This window comes from Arachis hypogaea, chromosome 18 (assembly GCF_003086295.3).
Source record: "Arachis hypogaea cultivar Tifrunner chromosome 18, arahy.Tifrunner.gnm2.J5K5, whole genome shotgun sequence".
Taxonomy (NCBI): Eukaryota; Viridiplantae; Streptophyta; class Magnoliopsida; order Fabales; family Fabaceae; genus Arachis; species Arachis hypogaea.
Genome location: NC_092053.1, coordinates 105129942 through 105144915, shown reverse-complemented (window position 1 = coordinate 105144915; position 14974 = coordinate 105129942). Strand labels below are relative to the sequence as shown.

General features: G+C 39.4%; 1 non-coding gene across 1 annotated transcript; it reads left to right on the top strand.

Moving 5' to 3' along the window:
- The first annotated feature begins 14277 nt into the window (after window positions 1–14277).
- On the top strand, window positions 14278–14385 carry LOC112773697 (small nucleolar RNA R71). The gene has a single exon (XR_003188234.1). It is a non-coding gene; the product is annotated as a small nucleolar RNA R71 (small nucleolar RNA).
- The last annotated feature ends 589 nt before the right edge of the window (window positions 14386–14974 follow it).

Here is a 14974-nt window from a genome sequence, read left to right as displayed (position 1 = left end):
TGGGCCCGAAAGAAGATTTCTGCATTAATTACTGATTTCTGTAACCCTAGGCTACTAGTTCTCTATAAATAGGACCTCATACTATTGTATTTTCATCTTTGATAAGGCTAATCTTTGAGTAGTTCTATGCTACCTTAGATCACGTTTTGGGGCTGGCCTTATGGCCATGCCTAGACCTTGTTCTTATGTATTTTCAACGGTGGAGTTTCTACACACCATAGATTAAGGTGTGGAGCTCTGTTGTACCTCGAGTATCAATGCAATTACTATTGTTCTTCTATTCAATTCAGCTTGTTCTTGTTCTAGGATATCACTCGCTCTTCAACTTGATGAATGTGATGATCTGTGACACTCATCATCATTCTCACCTATGAACGTGTGCCTGACAACCACCTCCGTTCTACCTTCGATTGAGTGTTTATCTCTTGGATTCCTTAATTAGGATCTTCGTGGTATAAGCTAGAATTGATGGTGGCATTCTTGAGAATCCGGAAAGTCTAAACCTTGTCTGGGGTATTCCGAGTAGGATTCAAGGATTGAATGACTGTGACGAGCTTCAAACTCGTGATTGTGGGGCGTTAGTGACAGACGCAAAAGAATCACTGGATTCTATTCTGACATGATCAAGAACTGACAGATGAATAGCCGTGCTGTGACAAAGTGCGTTGAACATTTTCACTGAGAGGATGGGATTGTAGCCACTGACAACGGTGATGCCCAACATACAGCTTGCCATGGAAAGGAGTAAGAAGGATTGGATGAAGACAGTAGGAAAGCAGAGAGACGGGAGGGACAAAGCATCTTCATACGCTTATCTGAAATTCTCACCAATGAATTACATAAGTATCTCTATCTTTATTTTATGTTTTATTTATCTTTTAATCATTCATCATCCATAACCATTTGAATCCGCCTGACTGAGATCTACAAGATGACCATAGCTTGCTTCATACCAACAATCTCCGTGGGATCGACCCTTACTCACGTAAGGTTTATTACTTGGACGACCCAGTACACTTGCTGGTTAGTTGTGCGAAGTTGTGATAAAGAGTTGAGATTACAATTGAGCGTACCATGTTGATGGCGCCATTGATGATCACAATTTCATGCACCACTAGGCCTAGTCAACATTTAAATCCTCACGTACAGTCTTCCTTAAATATGTCCCAATTCTCTTTCTCAGTTCCTTTTTTAGTTTTCAATTCTCTATTGCTAATTTCTTTCTTTATGCTTCTCTTTCTCCTTTACTTTTCTCACTCAGACCTCAATTAATCTCTTCTCAATTTCTCACTCACCCTAAATCTTTTATGAAGAGAATTTCTAGATCTCAGGCTTTAAATTGTCTTTTTGCACCTCTTTTATTAAAGATTACAATTTTTCTCAATTTTACGATTATATCCCTAACTTTTATAATAATTATATTCATGTCCCTTAAGTTTTATGTAATTGCACTTTTACCCTTTAATTTTTCTATATTTATTTTTTTACCCCTAAACTTTTATATATTTGTATTTTAGTGCTTGATCTTTTGTATAATTACCTTTTTGCCTTTGATCTTTTATATAATTATCTTTCCGCCCCTAAAAACCCAAAAATAATCTTTTTACCCTCAAATATTTTATTAAATGATCATAAGGCCCTTATAACCTTAATTTACCATTTTATCCTCAATATTTTATCAAAATACCACTTCACCCTTATTAACTTTTTACCTTAGTATTCTTCTCCTTTAGCCGAAGCTACAACCTTCCCTTTTTGCTATATATATATTTTTTTTATCTTTTCTCTTTGAATCCTTAATACTTCATAAGACTTTTCTTTAATATTTTAGAGCATTGCCACTTTCATATATTAATTCTTGAAAAATCACCTTAAGAACAACATTAATCAAGCTTAAAATAAGCTTCCTTACAAGCACCTAGAAACTTGGCTATGGTACTTCTAAGGAACATCAAGTTTCTAAGCTTGTAATCAACATATAAACATCATTTAATAAGTATATAAACATTCAATTTTAGTCACCAATCATCAGATTCATTAATTACACACCATACACAACTTTACTTAGTTAGTTTTCAATCAAGAATAGCTTTTAGCCCAAGGAAGCCATGAAAGATGAATCATATACATAGGAAAAGGGAAAGTTTTACTCACTCCTAGAGTTTGGAATTCGAAATCTAGATCCTTCAAGGTACTTAGAACATGATTCATACAGAGAATTGAACAAAGTAAGGCCACTCCTTAGATGCACCAATAGCCGAACCTTCAAGAATAAAAACAAGGAAGATTTTTTCAGCTTTCAAACTGAAACTTGATGGTTCCTTGCTCTATAAGGCCACTAGATGTGATTTTCTAAGCAAAAACATCAAGAACATCAAGGTTTGTCCATGAGTTCATCATGGACAACACTTCAAGAGGGAAGAACAAGAATCATACTTCAATTTACCTTAAGAAAATTGATATGAGAGTAAAGAAGAGATCAAAAGGAACACTTTAATTGGTTTAGTTTTTTGAGAAGGGCTTTTTGTTGTAAGCTAGTCGAACTTGAAGCTATGAATATTGGGTGTGCGCTTGTGAAATTTCTCTCTTTTTCTCTCAAGAACTCATGGAAGAATGAAAAGAAATGAAGGAGGATGTGGCTGAAAGGAGGGAGGCCGTGACATTAAGAAGGTGAAGCAAGGAGGTGATTATTGTTAAAATATCATTTGGGAGCTAATTACTAAAGTTAGATGTATTAGATCACATGTATTCACTTTACTAGAGCAAACATATAAGCTACTAGTATATATGAAACTAATAATATGATTATCTCATCCACGAAGGATCTACTAGGTTGTCTTAGCATAGCTAAGCTCTTCAGAGAGTGTCGACATTGATCCGTATTGGTATATTTTAGGTCTGATTATTATATTATTAAACTTATCTCACGTTTAACTGAATTTGGTAAAATAATATAATATTATTATTTTTCCTCTCGAAATTCAAGGCTGGCTTGTGATGCCTAGGCATCTTAGGCTAGTTTCACAAGCCTTTTTTATTAGTTTTCATTTGGTTTCATGCACTTTCTTAGGCAATAAGTAAGCTTTGGATGAGAATTGCATGCATATCTTGATTCAATCAAACATGGTTAATTATGTGCATTTTCATGAGATTTATGCAAGATTTACTTGAATGCTACGAATGATGCAAAATCTTGTGATTATGGCAAGGCTTTGATGCATTTGTTTGGTTGATGATAGGTGAGGAGAAGTAGAGGAAGAGCAAGGAAGAAGCAGAGAAAGTAACGTTGGTGGCAAAGTTGGTGCCACCAACGTTACTTCAAACGCTGCTTGTAGGAAAAGGAAGCAACGTTGGTGGAAAAGTTGGTGCCACTAATGTTGCCTCAAACGTTGCTTGTAGGAAAAGGAAGCAACGTTGGTGGGAAAGATGGTGCCACCAACGTTGCCTCAAACATTGCTTAAGGAGGAGGTTGAGCAACGTTGGTGGCCTAATTTGGCTCACCAACATTTCCACAAACGTTGGCTTAAGGAGGAGGTTGAGCAACATTGGTGGCCTAGTTTGGCTCACCAACGTTGCCACAAACGTTCCAAGCATGAGAAGCAACGTTGCCACAAGAAGAGGTGCAACGTTAGTGACCTAGTTTGGCTTACCAACGTTGCCACTAACGCTCCAAAGCATAGCATGCAATGTTGGTGGCCCAGGGGTGGCTCACCAACGTTGCTAGCAACATTGCAACAAAGAATGGTGCCCAACATTGGTGGGAACGTTGGTGAGACCAATGTTACCACCAACGTGTTTGACAAAATTTTAAATTGAAGTTGGAAAATTTTGACGTGACGCATACGCGTGAACGACGCGTACGCGTGAAAGTGGAAAAATGGCAAGTTTCGCGCACGCATGGGTGACGCACACACGCAAAATGGCAAGAAACCAGCTTTGATGCGTACACGTGAGCGACGCGCATGCGTAACCAAGCGAACGTTGGTGCCACCAACGATGAGCCCAACGTTAGTCACAACGTTCAAAGGGGCTTTGCATTCAACGTTTGTGGTACCGTTTGTACAAAAAATGTTGCCCACCAACGCTAGTACCAACTTCAATTCAATGGCTCCCTGAAAGCTTGTGAACGTTAGTTAACTAACGCCCATGCCAACGTCACTAAAAGCCACTCCTAACTTGCTTCAACAAAGGCCAAAGCCCACATCCAAAGACTTGAAGATTGATTAGGAAAGTGTATAAATAGTATAGATTTTGAGTTAGAAAAAAGGCTGGGAAGCAGGGACCCTAATTAGGAAACCCCGAAATCATTTACTTTGTACTTTTCTCTGAGTTTTATGTACTTTCTTTTCTTTTTGATTGAGCAATGATGAACTAAACCCCCATTTCATTAGGGGAGGAGCTCTATTGTAATCCTAATGATTGAATGAACATCTTCTTCTTCTCAATCCGCTTGGGTAGCTATAGGATATCTTCTATGCTTATTGAGATTCACTCACTCCGAAAGGGGGTTTGAATCTATTGAATGCTTGTGTGAGCCTCAAAAGGAGAATCATGGGCATTAGAATTGGAGCTCTATCCTTCTCAATTCTCTTGACCAACACTATTCGGGAGGAATTGAGGTCTTGAGAAATTGTGTGGCTTATGGATAAGAGAATGCAGTTAACCTCTTCTCATGACAATTAGATCAAGGAATTGGTGAGATTGATTGTGATTAGAGAGATTGGATTGCCAAGGAATTGGGATCCAATCAATTACAATCCGCCATAGATCTACTCATATGATTGAGAAGGAAATTGAGACCCATTTGATTCATGATGGATTATGATATCTCCAATCCCTAATGAATCTTTCTCTTTGATTTTCTTCAATTTAGATTACCCTGAATTTACTTTCATTGCAATTGTTTACTGCTTTATTGATTCCCAGCACCCAGGACCCCTTTAGTTTTCATGCACTTTACATTTCTATTGCGATTTACATTTGCATTCTACTTTCTTGCAATTTAAGATTCAAGTCATTTACATTTCTTGCTCTTTAAGTTTCAGCTCTTTACATTTCCCGACATTTAAGTTCTTGTCATTTACTTTGAAGCATTTATTTCTCCAATACTTTACATTTTATGCCATTTAAGTTTCTGTCATTTACTTTCCAGCATTTATTTTCTTGCAATTTATATTCTGCTCATTTAATTTCACCAAACTCTTTCAATATTAGCTTGACTAGACTCATCCTCACTAAAGTTGTTTGATCCATCAATCCCTGTGGGATCAACCTCACTCATGTGAGTTTTACTACTTGATGCAACCCGGAATACTTGCTGGTAGTTTGTGCGGATTCAATTTTTGCCCATCAAGTTTTTGGCGCCATTACCGGGGATTGATATAGATTGATAATGATTAAGTAGGTGATAGTCTCGATTGAGCATTTTTCTTTGTTTTCTTTAAAGCCTACTAACTATTTAAAACTTTGTTTCTACTAACTCTAACACTACTCTAGCAATAGAGTGTTCTATTTTGCTTTTGGTTTGTTTGTGTTTGTGTATGCCAGGGGGAAGAAGAGGTGCATCTACCTCCTTTGATTCTGAACCAGAGAGAATCTTCTTGAGACTAAGAAGAGAATCAAGAGGGAAGGGAGTAATTGGAGAGGAAGATTCAAAAGAGGGAGACCAAGAGATGGAGGACAACCTCCATAATCCACCTGAGGATGTGGCCAACAACATTGGCCAGCATCCAAGGAGAGTGCTAGCTTCGTACACCATCCCTAACCTAAGAAGTTGTGGGAGCAGTATCCTTACTCCAATGTTCATGCCCACAATTTAGAGCTCAAACCACAACTTATCACTCTAGTTCAGAATAACTGCCAATATGGAGGAAGTGTTGCTGAAAAGATCTAAATCAACATCTCTCTATTTTCTTAAGAATCTGTAACAAAGTTAAGACCAATAGAGTGTATCCTGACATTTACAAGCTGCTCCTATTCCTATTCTCGCTAAGGGACAAAGGCTCTCACTAGCTAGAAACCTTCCCAAAGGAGAGCATTACCAACTGAGAAGACTTGGTGAGCAAATTCTTAGCCAAGTTCTACCCCCTCAAAGAGTCATCAAGCCAATGTTCTGAAAACCGAACCGGACCGGCCGGTCGAACTGGTTCGACCGGGAACCGACAAAGAAAACGATCTGGTCCAGTGTGCAAACCACAAAATCAAAAACCGCTCATGAACCGCTGAACCGGCCAGTTATCGGCAGGTCGGACCGGATCAGAACCCGGTTGGTTTACAGAAAACGACCTCGTTTCCTTCCTTGAAAGGGAAAAAGTTGCACGCGTTATCCCTCATTCCCCCTTTCTCCAACTCCTTCCTTCAGCAAACCCTAGCCTCCACCAAAGAAAGCAAACCCTAGCCTCCACCAATAGTTGTCGCCGTCTGTTGGATGAGTGACTGCTGCTGCCGTCTATCGCACTCAAGAACTTCCGTCTTGGTGCTCTCGGGCCTCTTGCCGGATCCTCCACATTGGGTGCTCGCATCTCACCGTTCTCCTCTATGCTCGGCTACTCGCGCCTCCCTCTGCCAATGAGTGCTCGAGCTGTGCGTGTTGGTTGCTGCTCGTCATCCGTGGTTGTCTCTGCTCGATTCTGCCTCCCAATCTCACTCGAGTCTCGTCTCAGTCACTGGCATCTCGCGGTTCATCTGTCTCGTCACCGGCGGCAGAAGCAACTCGTGGGGTTGTCTCTTCCTTCGTCGCCTTCCATGGGGTGGTCGCCGACTCGCTGTCGACCGTTGGTGAGTCCCTGCACCATCGCTTCCCTGTTCCTTGCTAAATTTCTAATCAAATTTGCCTTGTTGCTAATCTAAATGTTGCTGTAAATCGGGACTTTACTTGGATTTGTTAAATTTGTTGCTGTAACTTGAATTTGTTGCTTCCCAGTCACAGAATCAGAATAGAATACTCAGTCAGTGCTTGGTTGATTGGTTTTGCTCACTGATTATATTTGATGATAAATTTTAAATTGATAACTTTTACATTTTAAATTTGCACTGCGTGCTACTGATTCACTGTTCCTTCAGTCCTTTTTGTTGTTGTTAATCATTGTAATGAGCTTTATTAAAATTGGGTTGAAAACTGTTGAATCTTTTTTCATTTTTCATTGTTCTTAACTTTTATTCTTATTAAAAATTTTGCAATTGGTGATCTTTTAATTTATTATATGCTTCATGTTTTTAATTTCACTCTGCTTCTAGGCTTTGAAATTTGTTTATGATAACTATGATGCAATTATTTAGTTGGATAACTAATGTAATTATTGAGTTCAAGAGATTGAGTTTTTGATTTGCAAGGTGATTTTTGGTTGATTTTTTATTTAATTTAGTAATGGTGTTTATGATTGGGGTTATCTGATTTTCATTCTTTTTGAATTTGGTAATAGTGTAATTACTTGTTGTTTGTAATGTTTGTTGCTGAATGATGATTGTTCTTTCTTGCCTCTGTTTAGTAATGTTTATTGAAATTTTGTACTTTTTCAATGCATATTTTTATATGTGTTATTAGTCAAAGTCATGTCAAGGCCATGCAAATTTATTCAATTCCTCCTACTTCAAACTGCTTATGCTGCTTCTCACTATTTCTGTTGTGTAACTTGTATACTTCTGCATGATTCTCTTTTGATTCCACACAAAGTTGATGAAAAAAACTGATTTTGTTATCTGGGGTAATCTTATTTTGTTTCTGTCTATGTTTTCTTGCTAACAGAACATTCTAGTCTAGTTGTTTAGTGATCAGAATGTTATTCCTTCTTAGCTTCATGGAATGAAAGAGAAACTACATTGCATCCTCAGAGGAATCAAAAACCATTAATTAATTTATATATTATTCATTTTAGTTTTATGATTTTATCAATTTGGTTGTGTACTTATTCTTCTTATTTAGCATAGGAATTTAAGCATTTTATTTTTCTGATAATTTAAAATTGTGTTTTTCTTAAGAGACATTTATAGTTTTATACGGACAAGTGGTTCTAATTTTAGAATCAACTATGGACAAATAACCAACAATCTTCCCTCTCCATCATACGTTGCTGTTCTAAAACAGTTTTTTTGGTTGAACCACCAGTTGGACTGGTTGGACCAGTAAACTAGTGAACCAGTGATTAAAATGGTTTGATGACCGTTCTGGTTTTCAGAACCTTGCATCAAGCTTAAAACGGATGTGCAAACTTTCAGACAACTAGAGGGAGAGTCATTATATGAAGCTTGGGAAAGGTACAAGGCATTGATTAGAAGATGTCCTGAGGGCATGTTTAGTGAGTGGGTTGAGCTTCAAAACTTCTATGAAGGTCTATCCATGAAGGCAAGAAAGGCCTTAGACTACTCTTGAGGAGTGTCATTGTAAATGATGTAGACTGCACAAGAAGCACATGACCTCATAGACATGGTTGCCAATAATCAATACTTCTATTCTTCAGAAAGACAATCAGTTCCCAAAAGAGGTGTTTATGAACTTGAAGGTGTTGATGAAATCTTGGCTCAGAACAAAATCATGCACCAGTAACTTCAACAACAAATGGAGAAGATGTCAAAAAGAATGGATGGATTGCAACTAGCTTCAGTGAGCTCAACTAACCAACCACTAGTTGTGTGGGGACAAAATGACGAGAGCTATTAAGCATACTGATGCACGAAATTGTGATCTCCAGGCTCAAACAAATCCTGATAATGGCTCCAAAGCTTGGTGCTCTGATCTTAATTCATAATTGTCACAACTTCGATATAACTAACCAGCAAGTGCACTGGGTCGTCCAAGTAATACCTTACGTGAGTAAGGGTCGAATCCCACGGAGATTGTTGGTATGAAGCAAGCTATGGTCACCTTGTAAATCTCAGTCAGGCGGATATAAAGTGATAATGGTGTTTTCGAATATTATATAATAAAATAGGGATAGAGATACTTATGTAAATCATTGGTAGGAATTTCAGATAAGCGAATGGAGATGCTTTTCGTTCCTCTGAACCTCTGCTTTCCTGCTATCTTCATCCAATCAGTCTTACTCCTTTCCATGGCTGGCTTTATGTGATACATCACCATTGTCAATGGCTACTTTCGGTCATCTCACGGGAAAATGATCCAATGCCCTGTCACGGCACGGCTAATCGTCTGGAGGCATCACCCTTGTCAATGGCTTCATCTTATCCTCTCAGTGAATAATATGCTCACGCACCCTGTCATGGCACGGCTATTCATCTGTCGGTTCTCGATCATGCTGGAATAGGATTTACTATCCTTTTGCGTCTGTCACTAACGCCCTGCAATCGCGAGTTCGGAGCTCGTCACAGTCATTCAATCATTGAATCCTACTCGGAATACCACAGACAAGGTTTAGACTTTCCGGATTCTCTTGAATGCCGCCATCATTCTAGCTTACGCCACGAAGATTCCGGTTAGGAGATCTAAGAGATACTCATTCTAGCTTAATTCATGTAGAACAGAAGTGTTTGTCAGGCACGCGTTCATAAGGGAGAAGGATGATGAGCGTCACACATAATCATCACTTTCATCACATTCTTGGGTGCGAATGGATATCTTAGAAGCAAAATAAGAAGAATTGAATAGAAAACAGTAATACTTTGCATTAATCTTTGAGGAACAGCAGAGCTCCACACCTTAATCTATGGAGTGTAGAAACTCTACCGTATGAGAATACATAAGTGAAGGTCCAGGCATGGCCAAGATGGCCAGCCCCCTTGATCTAAGAACAATGCATTCAAAGATGATCCTAAGATCCTAAGATGATCAAAAGATGCCTAATACAATAGTAAAAGGTCCTATTTATAATAAACTAGCTACTAGGGTTTACATGAGTAAGTAATTGATGCATAAATCCACTTCCGGGGCCCACTTGGTGTGTGTTTGGGCTGAGCCTGAGTGTTGCACGTGCAGAGGCCATTTGTGGAGTTGAACGCCAGTTTCTGTGCCAGTTTGGGTGTTCAACTCTGGTTTTGGATCCTTTTCTGGCGCTGGACGCCAGATTTGGGCAGAAGGCTGGCGTTGAACGCCAGTTTACGTCATCAATTCTTGGTCAAAGTATGGACTATTATATATTTCTGGAAAGCCCTGGATGTCTACTTTCCAACGCAATTGGAAGCGCGCCATTTCGAGTTCTGTAGCTCCAGAAACTCCACTTTGAATGCAGGGAGGTCAGAATCCAACAACATCAGCAGTCCTTTTTCAACCTCTGAATCTGATTTCTGCTCAAGTCCCTCAATTTCAGCCAGAAAATACCTGAAATCACAGAAAAACACACAAACTCATAGTAAAGTCCAGAAATGTGAATTTATCATAAAAACTAATGAAAACATCCCTAAAAGTAGCTAGATTCTACTAAAAACATACTAAAAACAATGTCAAAAAGCGTATAAATTATCCGCTCATCACAACACCAAACTTAAATTGTTGCTTGTCCCCAAGCAAATGAAAATCAAATAGGATAAAAAGAAGAGAATATACTATAAATTCCAAACTATCAATGAAACAGAGCTTCAATCATATGAGCGGGACTTATAGCTTTTTGCCTCTTGAATAGTTTTGGCATCTCACTTTATCCATTGAGGTTCAGAATGATTGGCATCTATAGGAACTTCAGATTTCGAATAGTGTTATTGACTCTCCTAGTTCAGTATGATGATTCTTGAACACAGCTTCTTTATGAGTCTTGGCCGTGGCCCTAAGCACTTTGTTTTCCAGTATTACCACCGGATACATAAATGCCACAGACACATAATTGGGTGAACCTTTTCAGATTGTGACTCAGCTTTGCTAAAGTCCCCAATTAGAGGTGTCCAGGGTTCTTAAGCACACTCTTTGTTTTTGCTTTGGACCTTGACTTTAACCGCTCAGTCTCAAGTTTTCACTTGACACCTACACGCCACAAGCACATGGTTAGGGACAACTTGGTTTAGCCGCTTAGACCAGGATTTTATTCCTTTAGGCCCTCCTATCCACTGATGCTCAAAGCCTTTGGGATCCTTTTTATTTGCTCTTGCCTCTTGGTTTTAAGAGCTTTGGCTTTTTCTGCTTGCTTTTTCTTTTTCTTTCTAAATTTTTTTTCTCTTTTTTTTTTCGCCTATATTATTATTATTATTTCTTTTTTCTGCAAGCTTTGTTCTTTGCTGCTTTTTCTTGCTTCAAGAATCATTTTTATGATTTTTCAGATTATCGAATAACATGTCTCCTGGTCATCATTCTTTCAAGAGCCAACATATTTAACATTCTTAAACAACAACTTCAAAAGACATATGCACTGTTCAAGCATACATTCAGAAAACAGGAAGCATTGTCACCACATCAATATAATTAAACTAAGTTCAAGGATAAATTCGAAACTCATGTACTTCTTGTTCTTTTGAATTAAAACAGTTTTTATTTAAGAGAGGTGATGGATTCATAGGACATTCATAACTTTAAGACATAGTTACTACTACTAATGATCTTGTAATGAAGACACAAACATAGATAAGCACATAGCATAGAAAACGAAAAACAGAGAAAGTAAGAACAAGGAATGAGTCCACCTTAATGATGTCCTTGAGCTCTTCTATGTCTCTTCCTTGTCTTTGCTGCTCCTCCTTCATTGCTTTTAGATCTTCTCTGATTTCATGAAGGATGATGGAGTGCTCTTGATGTTCCACCCTTTAGTTGCTTCCAATAATTGTGTGGAAGAAAATGTATCCCCTGAGGTATCTCAGGGATCTCTTGATTTGCAGTCAAATGTTCTACCACTGAGCTATAGACCCTTGATGGAAGCTTTTGTCTTCCCTTTCCTCTTTTTAGAGGTTTTTCTGGCCTTAGGTGCCATCAATGGTTATGGAAAAAACAAAAAAAGCTATGCTTTTACCACACCAAACTTAGAATGTTGCTCGTCCTCGAGCAAAAGAAGAAAGAATAGAAGAAGAAGAGGGTATGGAGGAGATGGATGGCGGTGTGTATTCGGCCATATGGGTGGGATTGGGTGGGGAAGAGATGTTGAATTTTTGAAGGTAAGTATGGGTGTGAGTGGTAAATGGAAGACAGAAGGGATGAGTGTTTATTGGGAATAGAGGATGATTGAGAAGAGAGAAGAGAGTGAGTGAAGGTAGGTGGGGATCCTGTGGGGTCCACAGATCTTGGGGTGTCAAGGCATTTACATCCCTGCACCAATTTAGGCATGCAAAATGCCTTTGTACCCAACTCTGGGCGTTCAGCGCCAGGTTGGTGCCCATTTTGGGCGTTCAACGCCCCTTTGCTGCCATTTCTGGCGTTGAACGCCAGAACCATACTTGTTCTGGGCGTTCAGCGCCAGGATGCTCCCATTCTGGGCGTTCAGCACCAGAACTATGCTCTGTTCTGGCATTTGAACGCCAGACAGATGCTCCTCCAGGGTGTGATTTTTCTTCTGCTGTTTTTGATTCCGTTTTTGATTTTTTTGTTTATTTTATGACTCCACATGATCATGAACCTAAGAAAACATGAAAAACAATAAAAATAAGAATTAGATAAACATTGGGTTGCCTCCCAACAAGCGCTTCTTTAATGTCAATAGCTTGACAGAGGGCTCTCATGGAGCCTCACAGATGTGCAGAGCTTTGTTGAGACTCTCCAACACCAAACTTAGAGTTTGGATATGGGAGTTCAACACCAAACTTAGAGTTTGGTTGTGGCTTCCCAACACCAAACTTAGAGTTTGACTGTGGGGGCTCTGATTGACTCTGCTTGGAGAGAAGCTTTTTCTGCTTCCTCTCCATGGTTGCAGAGGGAGATCCTTGAGTTTTAAACACAAGGGAGTTCTCATTCCATTGAAGGAATATTTCACCTCTGTCAACATCAATCACAGCTCTTGCTGTGGCTAGGAAAGGTCTTCCTAGGATGATGGATTCATCCTCTTCCTTTCCAGTATCCAGGACTATGAAATCAGCAGGGATGTAAAGGCCCTCAACCTTTACTAATACATCTTCTACTTGTCCATAAGCCTGTTTTCTTGAGCTGTCTGCCATCTCTAGTGAGATTTTAGCAGCTTGCACCCCATAGATTCCCAGTTTCTCTATTACAGAGAGGAGCATGAGGTTTATTCCTGAACCAAGGTCACACAGAGCCTTAAAGATCATGGTGCCTATGGTACAGGGTATTATGAACTTTCCAGGATCCTGTCTCTTCTGAGGCAATGTCAGTTGATCCAGATCACTTAGTTCATTGATGAACAAGGGAGGTTCAACTTCCCAAGTATCAATGCCAAATAATTTGGCATTTAGCTTCATGATTGCACCAAGAAACTTGGCAGTTTGCTCTTCAGTAACATCCTCATTCTCTTCAGAAGAGGAATACTCATCAGAGCTCATGAAGGGCATAAGGAGGTTCAATGGGATCTCTATGGTCTCTAGATGGGCCTCAGAGTCCTTTGGTTTCTCAGAGGGAAGCTCCTTATTGATCACTGGACATCCCAGGAGGTCTTCCTCCTTGGGATTCACGTCCTCCACTCCACTTGTAGGTTCGGCCATGGTGCTTATGTCAATGGCCTTGCACTCTCCTTTTGGGTTCTCTTCTGTATTGCTTGGGAGAGTACTGGGAGGAATTTCAGTGATCCTTTTACTCAGCTGGCCCACTTGTGCTTCCAGATTTCTAATGGAAGATCTTGTTTCTTTCATGAAACTTACAGTGGCCTTTGATAGATCAGAGACTAGATTTGCTAAATTAGAAGCATTTTGTTCAGAGTTCTCTGTCTGTTGCTGAGTGGATGATGGAAAAGGCTTGCTATTGCTAAACCTGTTTCTTCCACCATTATTAAAGCCTTGTTGGGGCTTTTGATCCTTCCATGAGAAATTTGGATGATTTCTCCATGTTGAGTTATAGGTGTTTCCATAAGGTTCACCTAAGTAATTTACCTCTGCTATTGCAGGGTTCTCAGGATCATAAGCTTCTTCTTCAGAAGAAGCCTCTTGAGTACTGTTGGATGCAGCTTGCATTCCATGCAGACTCTGAGAGATCATATTGACTTGCTGAGTCAATATTTTATTCTGAGCCAATATGGCATTCAGAGTATCAACCTCAAGAACTCCCTTCTTCATAGGCGTCCCATTACTCACAGGATTCCTTTCAGAAGTGTACATGAACTGGTTATTAGCAACCATGTCAATGAGTTCTTGAGCTTCTGCAGGCGTTTTCTTTAGGTGAATGGATCCACTTGCAGAGGTGTCCAGTGACATCTTTGATAGCTCAGATAAACCATCATAGAATATATCCAGGATGGTCCATTCTGAAAGCATGTCAGAAGGACACTTTTTGGTCAACTGTTTGTATCTTTCCCAAGCTTCATAGAGGGATTCACCTTCTTTCTGTCTGAAGGTTTGAACATCAGCTCTAAGCTTGCTCAGCTTTTGAGGAGGAAAGTACTTGGCTAAGAAAGCCGTGACCAGCTTATCCCAAGAGTTCAGGCTGTCTTTGGGTTGAGAATCCAACCATAATCTAGCTTTGTCTCTTACAGCAAAAGGGAAAAGCATGAGCCTGTAGACTTCAGGATCTACTCCATTAGTCTTAACAGTATCACATATCTGCAAGAATTCAGTTAAGAACTGAAAAGGATCTTCAGATGGAAGTCCATGAAACTTGCAGTTTTGCTGCATTAGAGAAACTAATTGAGGTTTCAGCTCAAAGTTGTTTGCTCCAATGGCAGGAATGGAGATGCTTCTTCCATGTAAATTGGAATTAGGTGCAGTAAAGTCACCAAGCATCTTCCTTACATTATCATTATTTTCGGCTGCCATCTCCTCTGCCTGTTCGAAAATTTCTGAAAGGTTATCTCTGGATTGTTGTATTTTAGCTTCTCTTAATTTTCTCTTCAGAGTCCTTTCAGGTTCTGGATCTGCTTCCACAAGAATGTTCTTGTCCTTGCTCCTGCTCATATGACAAAGAAGAAGGCACAGAAAAATAATAATAATAATAGAGATCCTTTATACC